General features: G+C 38.2%; 1 protein-coding gene across 2 annotated transcripts in view; it reads right to left on the bottom strand.

The window, feature by feature from the left end:
• Nucleotides 1-17,528, bottom strand: part of SLC35D1 (solute carrier family 35 member D1) — a 55,332-nt gene that overhangs the window by 25,884 nt on the left and 11,920 nt on the right. The window lies entirely within an intron of this gene.

The following is a 17,528-nucleotide window of genomic DNA, read 5'->3' on the forward strand; positions in this document are numbered from 1 at the left end:
AAAAAAAAAAAAAACCAAACAACCCAATTAAAAAATGGGCAAAGGAAGTGAGTAGACATTTCCCCCAAAAGGAGGCACAAATGGAAAACAGGTACATGAAAAGGTGCTCAACATCACTAATCAAAAGAAAGATGCAAATCAAAACCACAGTAAGCACACCACACCTGTTAGAATAGCTGTCAGCAAAAAGACAAGAGATAACAAGTGCTGAGAGGGTGTGGAGGAAAGAGAGCACTTGTGCCCTGCGGGTGGGAATGTAAATTTGTACAGCCAAGATGGAAAACACACACACACAGACACACAGACAATGGAGAATTATTTAGCCATGAGAAATCCTGCTTTTTGCAACAACATTAATGGACCTTGAGGGCATTATGCAAAGTGAGATAAATCAGACAGAGAAAGACAGACAGGGTCTGATCTCACATGTAAAATCTAAAAAAGCCAAATTCACAGAAACAGAGGGTGAATGGTGGTTGCCAGGGGCTGGGCCGTGGGGGAAATGGTGAGAGGTTGGTTTTACAACTTTTAAGATGCGTAAATTCTAGGTATCTAACGTATAAGCATGGTATTATAGTTAACAACACTATATTATATACTTGAAAATTACTAAGAGAGTAGATCTTAAGTGTTCTCACCACACACAAAAAAAGGCAGTTATGTGAGGTGATGGCAGGGTTAACTAATGCTACTATGGTAATTATTTCCTAATACATAACTGTATAAAATCAACCATTGTACAACTTAAACTTACAAAACATTAAATGTCCATTGTAACTCAGTGAAGCTGGAAAGAAAGATTTACCACCCTAGAAAGTTCCCTCCTGCCCCTTTACAGTCAATCCCCTCTCCCATTTACAGCCCCTGGGAACCTCTGATCTACTTTCTTACTAGAGTTTTACCATTCAGTAATTTCATATAAATGAGATTGTACAGTATGTACTCTTTTATATCTGGCTTCTTTCACTTGACACAATGTGGATGGCTTGGTTCTTTCAGTAAATGCATATTTAATTTTATAATGAACTGTCCAACTGTTTTCCAAAGTAGCTATAACATTTTGTATTCCCACCAGAACTGTTATGAGAGTTCCTGCTGCTCTACATTCATACATACATTTGGAATTGTTTCAGACCATCCAAGTGATTAAATAAATGGTAGCTCATTATAATTTTAATTTTTTTTAGGTCATGAATCAATTTATTGATCACAAATAGCATTCAAAAATAAAACAGAACAAAACAGAAAACAGGGTGTATTCCGTGTAACAAGAAATATTTTTTCATGAAATTTTGCCTCATTTATGTGTGCATGGGAGTGTATACTGAATCACAATATAATTATTATTTCTAACTGTATGTAGAGGTCAAACATTTTAAGAAATACTGGTCTAGGGGATCAAGTGTTAGTTTTAGGGTTAAATGTTTAAAATATTTATACACTGACATGAAAATTGTAGTTTATACCTGGTCGAAGCATGGCAAGACTCACACAGATAAACCGGAGTAAAAAGTATTACAGACCTAATACTTTTTTTTGGCTGCGTCGGGTCTTAGCTGCGGCACATGGGATCTTCGTTGAGGCATGCGGGCTTCTCTCTAGTTGCGGCGTGCAGGTTTTTCTCTCTCTAGTTGTGGTGTGCGGGCTCCAGGGCAAGTGGGCTCTGAAGTTGTGGCGCTCGGGCTCCAGAGCGCGTGGGCTCTGCAGTTTGCGGCACGCAGGCTTAGTTGCCCTGCGGCATGTGGGATCTTAGTTCCCCGACCGACCAGCGATGGAACCCAAGTCCCCTGCGTTGGATGGCAGATTCTTTACCACGGGACCACCAGGGAAGTCCCCAGACCTAATACTCTTGAAGAAATAGAATACATTCTATTTCACACACAGACACCAACATCTTTGGTCTTGAAACTTGTAGCACTTTCCTCTCTTATAAGTTCTGTTTCTTCTTCTTTTTTAAAACCTTCATAAACTGATTACTGGCTTTGAAGTCAGACCTGTACCCAGATCCCAAATCCAGCATTCCCTATCATCCCTATTATCACTGTAATTTTAATTTGCATTTCCCTAATCACTAATGAGGTTAACCATCTTTTAATGTGCTTTTTTGCCATCAGTACTGTTTCTTTAGTGAAGTGTCTGTGCAAATCTTTTCCAAATTTTATTCAAGTTATTTGTCTTCTTAACTACTAAGTTTTAAATTAACAGTTTTAAAAAATATATTCTAGATACAAGTCCTTAATCATATATATTGGGTTGGCCAAAAAGTTCCTTTGGTTTTTAAGTAAAAATAAAAGACACATTTTTCATTTTCACCAAGAACTTGACAACGTATTCCCCCTCTTGTTCCACTACCTTCTGCCATTTTCCAGGCAACTTCATAATTCCATCTTCCCAAACATTTCATCTTTTTGAGCAAAGAACTGTTCCAGGTGCCTTTTACAATTTTCCTGGGAATTGAAATTTTTTCCGTTGAGAGAATTTTCTAAAGACTGAAATAAATGGAAACCCGAAGGTGCAATGTCTGGTGAATACGGCAGATGAACCAGAACTTCCCAGCCAAGCCTTAACAGTTTTTGCCTGGTCATCAGAGAAACATGCGGCCTTGCGTGATCCTGATGGAAGATTATGCGTTTTCTGTTGACTAATTCCAGACGCTTTCATCGAGTGCTGCTTTCAGTTGGTCTAACTGAGAGCAGTACTTGTTGGAATTAACTGACTGGTTTTCTGAAAGGAGTTCATAATAGAGGACTCCCTTCAATCCCACCATATACACATCACTACCTTCTTTGGATGAAGACTGGCCTTTGGTGTGGTTGGTGGTGATTCATTTCACTTGCCCCACGATCCCTTCCATTCCACATTATTGAACAGTATACACTTTTCATTGCCCGTCACAATTTGTTTTAAAAACGGAACGTTTTTGTTACGTTTCAGTAGAGAATCGCATGTGGAAATACGGTCCAGAAGGTTTTTTTCCACTTTAACTTATGTGGAACCCAAACATTAAAGTGATTAACATAACCAACCTGCTGCAAATGATTTTCAATGCTTGATTTGGATATTTTGAGTATGTTGGCTATCTCCCGCATGGTATAACGTTGACTGTTCTCAATGCCTCGATTGATCACTATCAACTTCAACTGGTCAACCTGAACGTGGAGCATCTTCCAGCAAGAAATCTCCAGCACAAAACTTCGCAAACCACGTTTGAAACGTTCGATTAGTCACAGCACCTTCTCCAAACACTGTACAAATCTTTTTGTGCATTGCAGTTGCGTTTTTACCATTCTTGAAATAATAAAGCATAATGTGCCAAAAATGTTGCTTTCTTCCCATCTTCAATATTAAAATGACTGGACAAAAATTCACCAATATCCATGTTTTTTTTTTTAAATGCAGGCTGATATGACAGCTGTCATACAATCTAACAAAACAATCTAACAAAATTGTTTTGAATGAAGTTAAAGACAACTAAGCACTACTAGAGCCATCTTATGGAAAAAAACCAAATGAACTTTTTGGCCAACCCAATATATATGAATGCAATATATGATTATACAAGTATTTTCAGTCTGTGGCTTGCATCTTCTTAATAGTGTCTTTTGATAAACAATTTTAGGGCTTCCCTGGTGGTGAAGTGGTTGAGAATCTGCCTGCCAGTGCAGGTGACACGGGTTCACGCCCTGGTCTGGGAAGATCCCACATGCCGCGGAGCAACTGGGCCCGTGAGCCACAACTACTGAGCCTGCGCGTCTGGAGCCTGTGCTCCGCAACAAGAGAGGCCCGTGCACCGTGATGAAGAGTGGCCCCCGCTCGCAGCAACTAGAGAAAGCCCTCGCACAGAAACGAAGACCCAACACAGCCATAAATAAATAAATAAATAAATAAATGTATTTAAAAAAAAAAAAAAAAAGAAAAACAATTTTAATTTTGATGGAGTCTAAGATCAATTTTGTGTTTTACAATTCTTGCTTTTTATGACTTTTCTATGAAACCCAGTGTAACCCCAAATCACAAAGATATTTTTCTGTGTTTTCGTCTAGTTTTATAGTTTTAGCTCTACTTTTAGGTCTATGATCCTTTTTGTATTAGTTTGCTAGGGCTGCTGTAACAAAGTATCACAAACTGAGTGACTTAAAAAACAGAACTGCATTGCCTTACAGTTCTAAATGCTAGAAGTCCAAGATCAAGGTGTCAGCAGGGTTGGTTCCTTCTGAGGGCTGTGAGAAAGAATCTGTTCCACGCCTCTCCCCTAGCTTCTGGTGATCTGCTGGCAATCTTTGGTGTTCCTTAGCTTGCTGAGGCATCATTCTGGTGTCTGCCTTCATGTTCTCATGGCATTCTCTCTATGTTACTGTCCGTGTCCAAATTTACCCTTTTTATAACTGCACCACTGATATTAGATTTAGGGTCCACCCTACTTCCATTATGATTTCATCTTAACGAATTGCAATCTGCAATGATCCTGTTTCAAAATAAGGTAACATTCTGATACTGGGGGTAGGACTTCAACATGACTTTGAGGGGAGGAACAACACAATGCAACTCAAAATACTTTTCAAATTAATTTTTGTGTATTTCCTGAGGTAAGGGTCAAGGTTCATTTTTCTGCAAATAGATGTCAAACTGTTCCAGCACCATTTGTTGAAGAGATTATCCTTTCCTCATTGATTTATTTAGTTACCTTCAACAAAAACAACTGACCAAATGGTCTATCTGTACTTCTCGATTCTCTGCTCTGTTCCATTGGTCTATGTCTACTCTTAATCCAATACCACACCATCTTGATTACAGTAGTTTTATAAAAGTCTTGAAATCAAGTAGATAAATCCTCCAACATTTTTCTTTTCTTTATAAAATTTTTTTTTTTTTTTTTTTTTTTTTTTTTGTGGTATGTGGGCCTCTCACTGTTGTGGCCTCTCCTGTTGTGGAGCACAGGCTCTGGACGCGCAGGCTCAGCGGCCATGGCTCACGGGCCCAGCCGCTCCGTGGCATGTGGGATCCTTCCGGACCGGGGCACGAACCCGTGTCCCCTGCATCGGCAGGCGGACTCTCAACCACTGCGCCACCAGGGAAGCCCCAAAAGATTTTTGGTTTTTTTTAATTGAAGTATACTTACAATATTGTGTTAATTTCAGGTTACAGCAAAGTGATTCAGTTATATATATGTTTTTTTTCAGATTATTTTCCATTATAGGCTATTACAAGATACTGCATAGAGTTCCCTGTACTATACAGTAAATCCTTGTTGCTTCTCTATTTTATGTAATAGTAATTTGTATCTGTTAATCCCATACCCCTAATTTATCTCTTCCCCTGACTCCCTTTCCCCTTTGGTAACCATATGTTTGTTTTCTGTACCTGTTGAGTCTGTTTTGTATATAGATTCATTTGCATTATTTTTTAGATTCCACATATAAGTGATATCATATGTGCCTTTCTCTGTCTGACTTACTTCAGTTAGCATGATATTCACTAGGTCCTCCAACATTTTTCTTTTTCACATTTGACTATGATTAAGTCCTTTGCAATTCTATATAAATTTCAAAATCAGCCTAGCAATTCTACAAAAAATCCTGCTATGGGATTGGAACGGTGTTGAATCTACAGATCAATTAGAAGAGAATTGACAGATTAATAATATCAAGTTTTCCAATTCATAAACATTCATAAATATAAAAATCATTTATTTCAGTCTTTTAAAATTTCTCTCAGTACTATTTTATAAAGTTTTCAGTGTACAGACATTGACATATTTTGTTAAATTTTTCCCTATTTCATACTTTTGAAGCTTTTATAAATGGTATTATTTACTTAGTTGCCAAGTGTTCATTGTTGGTATATGGCAGTACAGTCCATTTTTATATGCTGACCGTATATCTCACAACTTTGCTAAACTAATTAGTTCTAATCACTCTTTTCTAGATTCTTTAGGATTTTCTGCATATATGATCATGGTTTTTATAGAGATATTATTAATTCTTCCTTTATAATCTCTTATTCTTACTTTCCTGCACTGATGGGGTCCTCAGACATCCCTGCCTTGTTCTCAATCCTAGTGAAAAGGTATTCAGTCGTTCACCATTAAGTAAAATAGCAATACATTATTTTGGTAGATGTCCTTTATTAGGTTGAGAAAGTTCCCTTCTATTCCTACTTTGCTGAGAATTCTAAACTCATAAATGGGTGTCAATTTTTGTCAAATACATTTTCTCAAACTATCGACATGTTCTTCTACTTTATTCTTGCCAATAAGATGAATTGCACTGATTAACTGATTTTCCAATTTTAAACTAACCTTAATTCCTAAGATAAACACAACTTGGTCATGATTTAGTGTCCTTTTTATATACTGCTGTATTTTTTTGGACTATAGTTTTCTTCTCTCCTTGTAATTTTTTGTCAGCTAGCGGTAGAGGGTATGCTGGCCTCATAAATCAATTGGGAAGTGTTCTTTTCTATACTCTGGAAAATTTTATGTAGAATTAGCATTGTTTCTTCCTTAAACATCTTGTAAAATTCTCCAGTGAAGTGATCAGGGCCTGGAGTTTCCTTTCTCGGAAGGTTTTAAACTAAAAATTCAATTTCTTTAATAAAGATAGGGCTAAAAACTAGGGCTTTTACTTATTTTAATTAAATACAGCAATTTATTTAATCGAATAAGGCTATTCGTGTTATCTATTTCTTCTTGAGTGAGCTTTGGCAGTTTTGTTTCTTTCATGAATTTGTCCATTTCATCTCAGTTTTTGAGTTTATGGTATATTGTTCATAAAATTCCCTTATTATCCTTTTAATATATGCAGGCTAGGTAGTGATGTCCCTTTCTCATTCCTGATGTCGGTAATTTGTGTATTCTGACTTTCCGTCCTGATCAATTGGCCATGGTTTAGCAATTGTACTGATCTTTTCAAAGAACCAGCTTTTAGTTTCATTGATTTCTCTACTGCTTTTCTGTTTCCTATTTCACCGATTTCTGCTTCCTTCTATTTACTTTGGGTTTAATTTGCTCTTATTTTTTCTAGTTTCTTAAGGGAGAGGCTTAGATCACTGAATTTAAATCTTTCTTCTTTTATAATACATACTAATTTCTAGTTTAATTCTGTGCTGATCAGCGAACATACCCTGTATGGTTTTGATTCTTTTAAACTATCACTACTTGTTTTATGGCCCAGAATATAGTTTATCTTGGTGAATTGTTCCATGTGCACTTGAAACAAATGTGTATCCTCTTGCTATTGAGCGGAGTGCTCTACAAACGTCAGTTAGGTCGGCTTGGTTGACGGTGCTGTTCAAGTCTTCTCTATCCTTAATGACTCTGAATTTGTTTTATCAATTACTGAAAGGAGAATGTTAAAATCTCCACTATAATCGTAGGTTGGTCTATTTATCCTTTCTGTTCTATCACTTTTTGCTTCATATATTTTGAAGCTCTCTCATCAAGTACATACACACTCAGTACTGTTATACCCACTAATATTAACCCTTTTAGCATTATGGAATATCCCTCTTTATGGTATAGTTTCCTTTATGCTTATTCTATTTAAGGTTTATTGAGTTCCTTGTGGGCATAGGTTTAGAGTTTCCATCAAATTTGGAAAAAATTCAGCCATTATTTCTTCAAATATTTTTTTTCTCCCCCACCCCGCCCCTTTTTCAGGACGATACTTACACAAATGTTAGACCCTTAATATTATCCTACATGTCACTAATAATCTGTTCGTTTGTTTTCTAGTCTTTTTTTCTGAACTTCATCTTGAATAGTTTCTATTACTATTTGTTTAATTCACTGAACTTTTCTTGTATAGTACCTCATCTGTTTGATACCTTCTGCTTTATTTTTCGATTCTGATTATATTTTTCATCCCTAAAAGTTTCACTTGGGTCTTTTTTTATATCTTTCTTTTCTCTCCTCATCCTTTCTCAACAGTCCTTCACTGCTTTCAATGTACAATTCAACATCTGCTAAGTTCCGATCATGTGCCAGGCCCCATGGTAGGCCTCAGAGCACTAAGGTGAAGATGGTTTAGTCAGGTTTGCTGATAGTGAAGGGACAAACGGCAGCAATAAAAACGTACCACCTTATATTTATGGAGCACATTTATGGTTTACAAAGTGCTTCCGTACATGGCCTGTCATTTGATTCCTACAATAGAAAGGCCTAGCCTTATTATTCCCAGAAGACAATGAGTGACTTACTTCAGGTAACACAGATAATCCATGGTAGACTTAACATATTTCAAAGCCCAATGTTCTCTACACGGAGCATTAAATTTTATTCAGAAAAATGCCCCAAATATTTAGTGCACAGTCCCCTTTGGGAACATAATAACTATACAGAATATTAAAATAAATCTCAAGAACATAATTCCATTTATATATAATTCAAAAATAGAAAAATAATTCTCACGGGATTTTTTTCTTTCCCTAAATACTCAGCCTGTCTCTGGAGAAAGCCAGTCTACGGGACAGGCAGCCTGTTGCATTCCCCTGCTTTGCTCTAGGAATGGATCTTTGGCAAGCAGCAGACATTTGAATGTATAGCTGCAGGGTAAATATGACCCAAACAGTCCTACAGTACAAAGGAGTCCACTCTCCTTTTATTGTGCCATAAAGATAGCATAATAAAAACAATAAAAGCTACTGCTTATTAAGCTATTATGCTCTAGGCTCAGAAATATTAAGTAACTTTACCAAAATTATTCGGCTAGTAAATACCTGTTCAGCTCCATAACCTTCATCCTGCTATCTGGGCTACTGGGGAAAACCAAAGACAAGGCAATATATTCTGAATTTTCTCCTAGATGGTTCCACATGGTTACTGAGTCAAAAAGCGAAAGTTCTAACTCTATCTCTGCCATTAATTTTCTGTGAGGCCATCATAAAGTCATTTAACCTTGCTAAACCTCTACCTATATTACAAATATAGAAAACTACTCCATCTGTCTCTTATGAGAATCAATCAAGAATAAAATACAGACTCTTTAAATGTATACATAATTTACATTCAGAGAGATTATTCACTTAAACTTCTATCACTGTTATCTCTCAGTGATAGATTTACAAGCGAATTTTTCTTCTCCCTAAGTTAGAAATAAAGAAGGCACGGTGAGAATGTACTTTGTTATTCAATTTTTAAACAAAACAAAACTTCTGCCTCTAGAGAAAACTGATAAAGAGCCACTGTGAAGAAAATGACCTGCTTGGTCATTCTGTGTGGCACAGAACTAGATGGGCTCTCTGACACAAGGCCGGCAATTTTCAGTGCTGGCTGAGTGCGGGCTGTGATTACAGACTGAACATACAAACGTGCTTTCTGAGGCTTTCCTTCTGTTTTGAATGAAGTCTCTGGTTCTACAGGTGCTGATAGTGTAACGTAATACACACCACAGGCATGAAAAGAATGTGGCGTAAGTAATGGGCAAACAGGTCATATGGACCTACCACTTCCTAAAACTAGGCATTTGGTTTAAATAAGACTTTCAGTTAAATAAAAATATTTAGAAAAAAACTTTAATGAAAAAAATGTGTTCTTTAGTTGCTTAGGTTAAGGAAATTAAGAAAGAAAGGGAGACTGAGTAAGAGTAGGCAGTAATCAGTAACATAATGAATAAAATCTAGTGAAGGTACACCTGAAACTAATGTAATATTGTAAGTCAATTACACTTCAGTTTAAAAAGAAAAAAAAATCTAGTGTAGGGATACAATCAGATTTTGTCTAATCAACTAGCTCTAATCGATAGATCTGCCTATCTGGACCAGTATCTTGGTGAAAAGTCTGAGGCTATGTGCAGGCTTAGCAAGAAAGTGCTGGGACAACTTGGCAATGTCCACGTTAGCACCAAATCACCACCCTAATCTAGTGAAAAGCAGGGAATAATTTCAACATGTACCTGAGTCTTAGATGCAACCATTCTCACTCCCAGGAAAATCTGTTGCCAATTTACTTGAGATTTGAAATAAAATCCAAAGCATCATTGAGACATTTTCTTATGTTTGGATACCTCCCTGCTTACTATAAAGACTAAAATTAAACAAACCACTTAGTCTTTGGACTTCATGGTTAAAAGAAAAAAAAGATTAATGAATTCTATTTTGAAAATTCATTCCCCAAAAAACTCTTGAGAAAGGAATTGAATCCTTAGCCTAGAAAGTAAACTGCCAGGACACCTGCTAAGGCAGAAGATAATGTCAGTGGTGTAAATGATCTGCATGGTTCCCCCCACCTTGGAAAAGTTAGACAAGTTCATGCAACCAGTGGTCCTAGTTAGCAACCCATCTTCTGCACTACTGTAACCATCTGCCTGCCTCCTGCTCCTAGTTGAGAAGAGGAATAAGAACCCACAGATCTTCAATACCCCTTCTTGCTAGGTTCTACTGCCTACGTTAAAACCTACATACCATGTCAAAACTACATACTCCAGTACTAGTGTCAATGGGGTCACTTACTCTTATTTGAAAAAAGCGTATCCTCAAAGGTAAGAATGGCTAAAAACATTACTTTGTCAGTCAAACAATATAAAGGCAAAGAGAAAGATCTAGTCATTTACAAATAAAAAAATAACTGATCCAACCCACCTGTATTACATTTGAGAATACCAAGGCCCAGAAAGCCGGAAGGTCCTGTCTCTATGTGGAAAGAACACTTCAGGGTTGAGAATCAGTCTGCAATGATCCACAAAGGGATCCAGAAAAGATTAATAACTCTAGACAGGCTAAAGCAACAGCCTAAAAATTCATTATTTAGTAGTAATGCTTAGTAAGACACCTCCTGGTAGATGATCTGTGCAGGAATTTTTCCTGTAAAACTCATCTGAGCCGTGTAATTTAACCAGTGATAAAATGAAGACATTATACAGTGTACCAGTACCTACAGTGCTGGCCTTGTGAGAGCTACAGCAAGGGGTCTGTTCTCCCAACCCTACGTGAGAACACCTAGCAGGGTGTGCTGTCAGAAAGTCACACTCCAATTCCTGAGACTCTGAATCACTGGCTTTGTGCTACAGACATTCCCTTTTGGAGGCAGCGACTAACAAGTTTAAACACAGTCTGTCCTTTGGAAAGTCATTAGTCAATTGGTGCTTGTTCTGCCTTTATCTATGTTAAATAGACATCTTTGGTTAACAGTAAGCTGGCTTTTGCGTGATACATAGTTTTGTTTTGTTTTTTTTTGGCTGTGTTGGGCCTTCGTTGTTGCGCGTGAGCTTTCTCTAGTTGTGGCTACTCTTCGTTGAGGTGTGCAGGCTTCTCATTGCAGTGGCTTCTCTTGATGCAGAGTATGGGCTCTAGGCATGTGGGCTTCAGTAGTTGCAGCATGCAGGCTCAGCAGTTGTGGCACAGGAACCCTAGAGTGCGTGGGCTCAGTAGTTGCAGCTTGTGGACTCTAGGGCGTGCAGGCTTCAGTAGTTGTGGCTTGTGGGCTCAGTAGTTGTGGCACACGGGCTTAGCTGCTCCACAGCATGTGGGATCTTCCTGGACCAGGGATCAAACCCATGTCCCCTGGATTAGCAGGCAGATTCTTAACCATTGCACCACCAGGGAAGTCCCATGGTTTTTTTTAAAAGGAGAATGTTTTAAAGTTAGAAGACATGTGTCTAAAAAAACTAAATGCTGGATATACTGGTTCCTTTGTTTCTGGTAAACCTGGGACGTTGAGAACTTAAACTTTTTGAAAAACTACACGCACATATTGGGTTTCTCAGAATGCTTTGCCAAGGACCTTAGTGTTCATTAGGATGAGTTGTTCAATTGCATCTTGCCTTTCAATTTTTATGGTAATTTAGTTTTTTCTTCCTTGGCCTTCAATTCTTGCTTAAAGGCTGTGCCAGCTCATCAACTGCTTTATGTAACTCCTGCTTCCCTGGGGAGCTGATCTTTCAGAACCCTTTTATTGGATTCCTGCCCTAACAGAGGGAAGTTTTCCCTCCTCTTCCTACTAAGGTTAACAGTGGGATTTTGAGAAAAATAATTTGGATCTGATTTTGCTTCAGTTTGAATCCTGGGCCAAGAGTCTGCAACTCTGAACAATGAGAACAAATTAATTTGTCCCACCTCCCCCAGTTATTTTAAAATTTATAATTCATCACAGGATAGACATTAGTTATAGAAAAAACCTTTATCTTTTTCTTATTTTCCTTTTATAAAATGTAATTTAAAATACATTCATATGGTTCTACAATCAAAAAAAATAAGAAGACAAATAATGAAGTCTCCCTCCCACTTCTATTCTACACTTACCCTGTTCTCTCTCTCTCTCACACACACACAAATTGGTGGTTACTTTATTAGTTTCCTGCATATTCTTCCACAGTTTCTTTACTTAAATAGTAAGTAAATTAAATGAATGCGTATATATATTCTTATTTTTCCCTTTTTATTTTACTCAAAAGTTAGTAAACCATATGCACTGTTTTACACTGTGCTTCTTCATTCAACAATTTATCTTGGAGATCTTTTCATTCAGTACACAGAGAGCTTACAATCAAAAAAGCTCTGGGTCAAGAAAGCCAAGAGCGCAACAGATGAGAGCAGTTTATCAGCGCAGGTTATCAGGAGGCAGCTGGGCTCATGCCAGCTGTCAGAACAGCAGCCCAGTCTCCACCCTGGCATGCGTCCTACTCCTCAGAAACACTGTCTCAGCCCCGAAGCACGCCCTACCTAGAGAACCAGCCGACTCAGTGGACCCAGCCTACTCGGTTACCACATGACGAAGTGGGCCTGGAGAGCAGAAGGGACTCATCCAAAGTCAGAGTGGTCACAGACAGAACTGGAGTTTGCTGGTCTTTTGCATTCTGGCCCCAAGTCCCCTCCACTGTACCACTTATGTCACAAACTCTTAGGGACGTGTCACTGTCTGCAGAGGAACTTGCAAATTCCTGTGTCTGGCACTAGTCCCAACTTGGAAGGAAGCAGGCTGTGGGATGGCAGGAAGAAGGAGACACTAGTCATAGAGTCAGAAAACCTGGGCTCTCGCCCTGAGCCCTCTTTGGACCCAGTTCCCTCATTTGTGAAATAAGGGTCTGGAACCACATGCTCTCCAAGGAATCCTCTACGGGCTCCAAAGCCGTTGACGTCTACCTTCTAACCACGTGGAAGAGTCTGGTCCTTGCGGCTGGGCCTGTGCCCACGCTATTAATTCCACCTGGAACGTACCTTTTGTTTTTCTGCCTCCACACCTTCCAAGGCCCACTCTGACGTCTCCTGATATTTGCCACTCCAGAAAATGCTCCTTGTGAACAAGCTCCTACCTCAGTCATTAGAGCCTGCTCTTCCCTCGGCCTAGACTACTCCCTCCAAAGAGCCACATAAACTGGTCTCTCAGTCCACTCAGTGCAGTGTCTGCTCAAACGAAGCTTATAAAGATGCTTTCCCTAATCATCTTATCCAAAACAGCACTTCCCCAATCACTCTTCTCCTCGTTTTCTCTCTCTTCATAGCTCTTATTACACAATTTATGCTTAGTATATCTTACCCCATTGGAATGCAAGCTCCTTTGAAGCAAAGACATGTCTTTTTTTTTTTAACTTAGAACAGCACCTGACACGTAATAAGCACTCAATAAATATTCACTGAGTGAAATAAATAATTATTTGTAAACAATTAAGTAACAAGAAAGCCAAGCTTCAGGGACTCCACTTCTAATACTAATCTGAGATATTTCTTCCATTCAGTAGCTTGTTCTGTATGCACACAAGTCCTGAACGGGGGAAAAAACAAGTCAGGGATGCAGCAAGTGGCTTTGGGAGATAGATGTGGTCAGGCAAACAGCAAGAGATCTCCCTGGAGTCAGAGAGACTGGTTTTAGGGAAATTCCCTGGCAGTCCAGTGGTTAGGACTCTGTGCTTTCACTGTCGAGGGCACGGGTTCGATCCCTGGTCAGGGAAGTAAGATCCCACAAGCCACAGGATGCGGCCAAAAAAAATGAAAGACTGGTTCTAGTGCTGAACTCAGCCACCATGGAACCTCAAGCATGTCCTTAACCTCTATATATCAGATAACAACCTACCACAAAGGTACACAATGAGGATTAGGGAAAATGATTAACGTGGAAGCATCTTATCAGGCATTGTGCAAGGCATCATACCCTATAGGTGAAGTATTACTTGAAGGTCAGAAGTAGACTGAAATTGTTAACATGGGAACAGCTTTATTTAAAGATAAACTGTTGGGACTTCCCTGGTGGCACACAGTGGTTAAGACTCTGCGCCACCCAAGCAGGGGACCCGGGTTCAATCCCTGGTCTGGGAACTAGCTCTCACATGCATGCTGCAACTAAGAGTTTGCATGCCACAACTAAGGAGCCTGCCTGCTGCAACTAAGACCCAACACAACCAAATAAATAAGTAAATAAATAATTTTTAAAAAAAGATAAATTGTCATGCCAAAAAAGTGTCCATTTTTTAAAAAAATACATGCACATACATGAATGTTTGTCCACTTATATGTACACGTATTTTGAAGGGAAAACCCAAGCCTAAAAGACACAATGAATATGAACCTGACTTACTAGAAAACACTTACCTGAAATCCTGCCACATATTCCACTCTGTAATGTGAACCCTTTTTGCCAGAACTTCAGACAAACAACCCACTGACTACTATGAAACTGAACCTTCCAGTGGAAGAAATCAACTGCAACCTCTCGTAGGATACTATGAGCCTCTAGGATGCACTAGGGCATCTATGGCTTCCACCGACTGCTTCTGTGCTGATTAATAAAAGCAAACCATTCAACCACTTCTGTAAGTTATATCTCTAACAACAACCCCCAGAACAGGTTAGCATTACTTGTTGCAGTTGGTGGGTAAGAAAACCAATCCCTATCTCCTCTAAAAATCCAAGCTTGATATTTAACCCACACCAGTTTCTTCCTAACCTGAATACTTACAGTACTGACTGACATGCACTTTGGTGCTGGATCTTACACCATCTGGCATGCACTTTGGTGCTGGATCTTACACCATCTCTGTAGCATGTCAAATGTCTTTCTTGTGTGGCAAGGACTATGTTGTATTTCTCATATATTCCCCAAAGAACTTAGCACAGGGCTTTCTTACCACAAGGAAGATGCTCAGTAATACTGAATTGACTGAATCTGAAATGAACTTAAAATAAAATTGTAGTAAGCACACAAGGAATTTAGGAAGAAAGGAATTTAGGAACAGAATAAAACTCAGAATTCTTGGAGTTCCTAAGTTCCAAATTTAATTCATAACCTACCAAAAAATACTGATTATTCATATCATTTGTATTTTCATTCTGTAGGCAAAGCTCCATGAGATAGGCATTCCCTCTCCAACAAGGAGATGGAATTGACCACTTCCATTTTCCAACCCACAATGACCCCAACACCTTTCCCACAGAACCGGTAACAATTACGACTCTGATGTTGACAGGTCTGCTCCCCAAGACAATTAAATGGTCCTCAAAGGCAAGAATACCACCTAATTCATCCTTCTTTCTTATCACCTGAGCTTAGCACTGTGAGACACACAATAGCACTTAATAACTATTCGAGAATGTTAGAGAGAGAGTATGTCAAGGAGAGAATGTTAAGAAAAAGAGCATGAGATTGTAAGCCTGCCAGCCAGTAGGTTCATCTGTTCCCCAATAAATATTTTATAAGAAACATATTAATTAATAATAAGAATAAGGATGAACAAACATTTATGTAAAACCCAAAACACTGATGGGGTTGATCACAAAGCAATGAGTTAAGCCTCCATAATTAGTTTATCATCCCAACTTGAAAGCATTTAGATAAATTCAGTCATTCTTAAAAAACATTGTTCTTTCAAAATAAACCTTTCTTGACCTTTGCTTGGCATTTTCATTGGAAAAAACAAAAAGATTACTCAAATTCCACTCCTCTGCTTAAAAAAAGAAGAAAAGAAGAATAAAAGAGTAAAATCTAAATCTCATCCCAATATAGGTGGCAAAGTCATTTTTTCCACTATGGGTAAACACCTGTAATTATATCGAAGCATTTAAAATTGAAAGTGTGTTAGTGAACTTCAAAATACGCATGAATTTTGCTACAACCTGGCAGATAACTTCTAGTTAAACGATCATCACTCTGGAATGAAGAAATATCTCCTTCAGTCAATGTTTTCAAGTAGCTACAAGCTACTAGTCAAAGTTTCAAATTAATGAAAATTCCATTTTTGCCGAGTCTGTAGAATACCTAATCACATTAATTCTTCCAACTTTCTCATGTACAGATTGGCCTCAAGATTTGGAATCATCTGTGCTGCCATGGGGTACCTGGTTATTTTACATTACATTCTTACCCCAAAACTAAAGAGTGAAGGGTGCTTCTGCCAGAGTCGGCTAGAGGAGGCAGAACACTGAAAAGACCATGGCCTCTGCAGTCAGGCTTGGGTTTAAATCCTGACTCTATTACCTGCTGACAGTCTGATGTTGGGCAAGTTATTCAGTCTCTCTGAACCTCTATTTCCACCTTGGTAAAACAGGGTTAATTCAAACTTCCTACAGCTGTTATGGGGACTATATTACATCGTATATAAAAAGTGACTAGCACATAATAGGGACTCAATAAATGTTAGTTTCTCTTCCCACTTTTTTCACAGCCACAAAAAACTCATTCAACATCTTTATTTTTAGAGCAACACCTCTACAGTAGTTTCCTGCTTTGGAGTCATTTCTAGGCCTGCTGATAGCCAGGTCACAGTTCATTAAAACATTTACATATGTTCTTTGCCAGTTTTAAAAGAAAGAGTTCTTGATGAAAAAAAACAAAACAGCTTTATAAGCAGTCTTCTGCTACCTCTGATTCAAGAACAATTTTTAACAGTCTAACTACTTCTAAAAACCTCTTCTTTATTTTGGTCCCCACTGATTTGGGGAACTTGTCGCTGTCATTATAATAAACAATCAATACATTTATTCTGAAGAAACTACTAGCCAGGGGAATCATTAGGAGGAATCTTGGTACCGAAATCCTTGGCAGAATTCTAGATTTCCATTAAGTTTGCAAAATTCTGTGAATTCTAACAAAATGTTACCAATTTTTATCCTATGAATATGTGTTTCAGAGAAAAATTCTTATCTGGATTTAGTTTGCTACTTTATTCTGGATTTATTTAGCTAAACATTTGCAGAAAATGAGTAAACTATTATATTCGTTGCTATTTATATGGTTAAGTCACCACATGGCTAAATATCTCCTGAGGGGAAAAAACAGCTTGGGATTTAAGCCAGGATGACAATTGTACACCAAAACTGAGAGCTTCTAGAGATAACAAGCATTTTGTTAGGTTTGAAGAATTCTACTACTTCTGGATTTTTTGTTTCTCAAGGATAGTTTGCTACTATTCCTATTTTGTAGTTTAGTAGAAATGTAAAAATTCCCTTCCTCTATCCTCCTGGCACGTAGGAGAAGGACACTAGTTGGCATGCACTGTTTTTATGTCGACAGCCAGAGCTATTTTAAGCTATTTTAGTACTATCCAAAAAGGTTAACATGACATTAGCAAGCTAAAAGGTAAATTCTCAGTCTTTGGTCACTTACT

The sequence above is a fragment of the Phocoena sinus genome, chromosome 1, assembly GCF_008692025.1.
Source record: "Phocoena sinus isolate mPhoSin1 chromosome 1, mPhoSin1.pri, whole genome shotgun sequence".
Taxonomy (NCBI): domain Eukaryota; kingdom Metazoa; phylum Chordata; class Mammalia; order Artiodactyla; family Phocoenidae; genus Phocoena; species Phocoena sinus.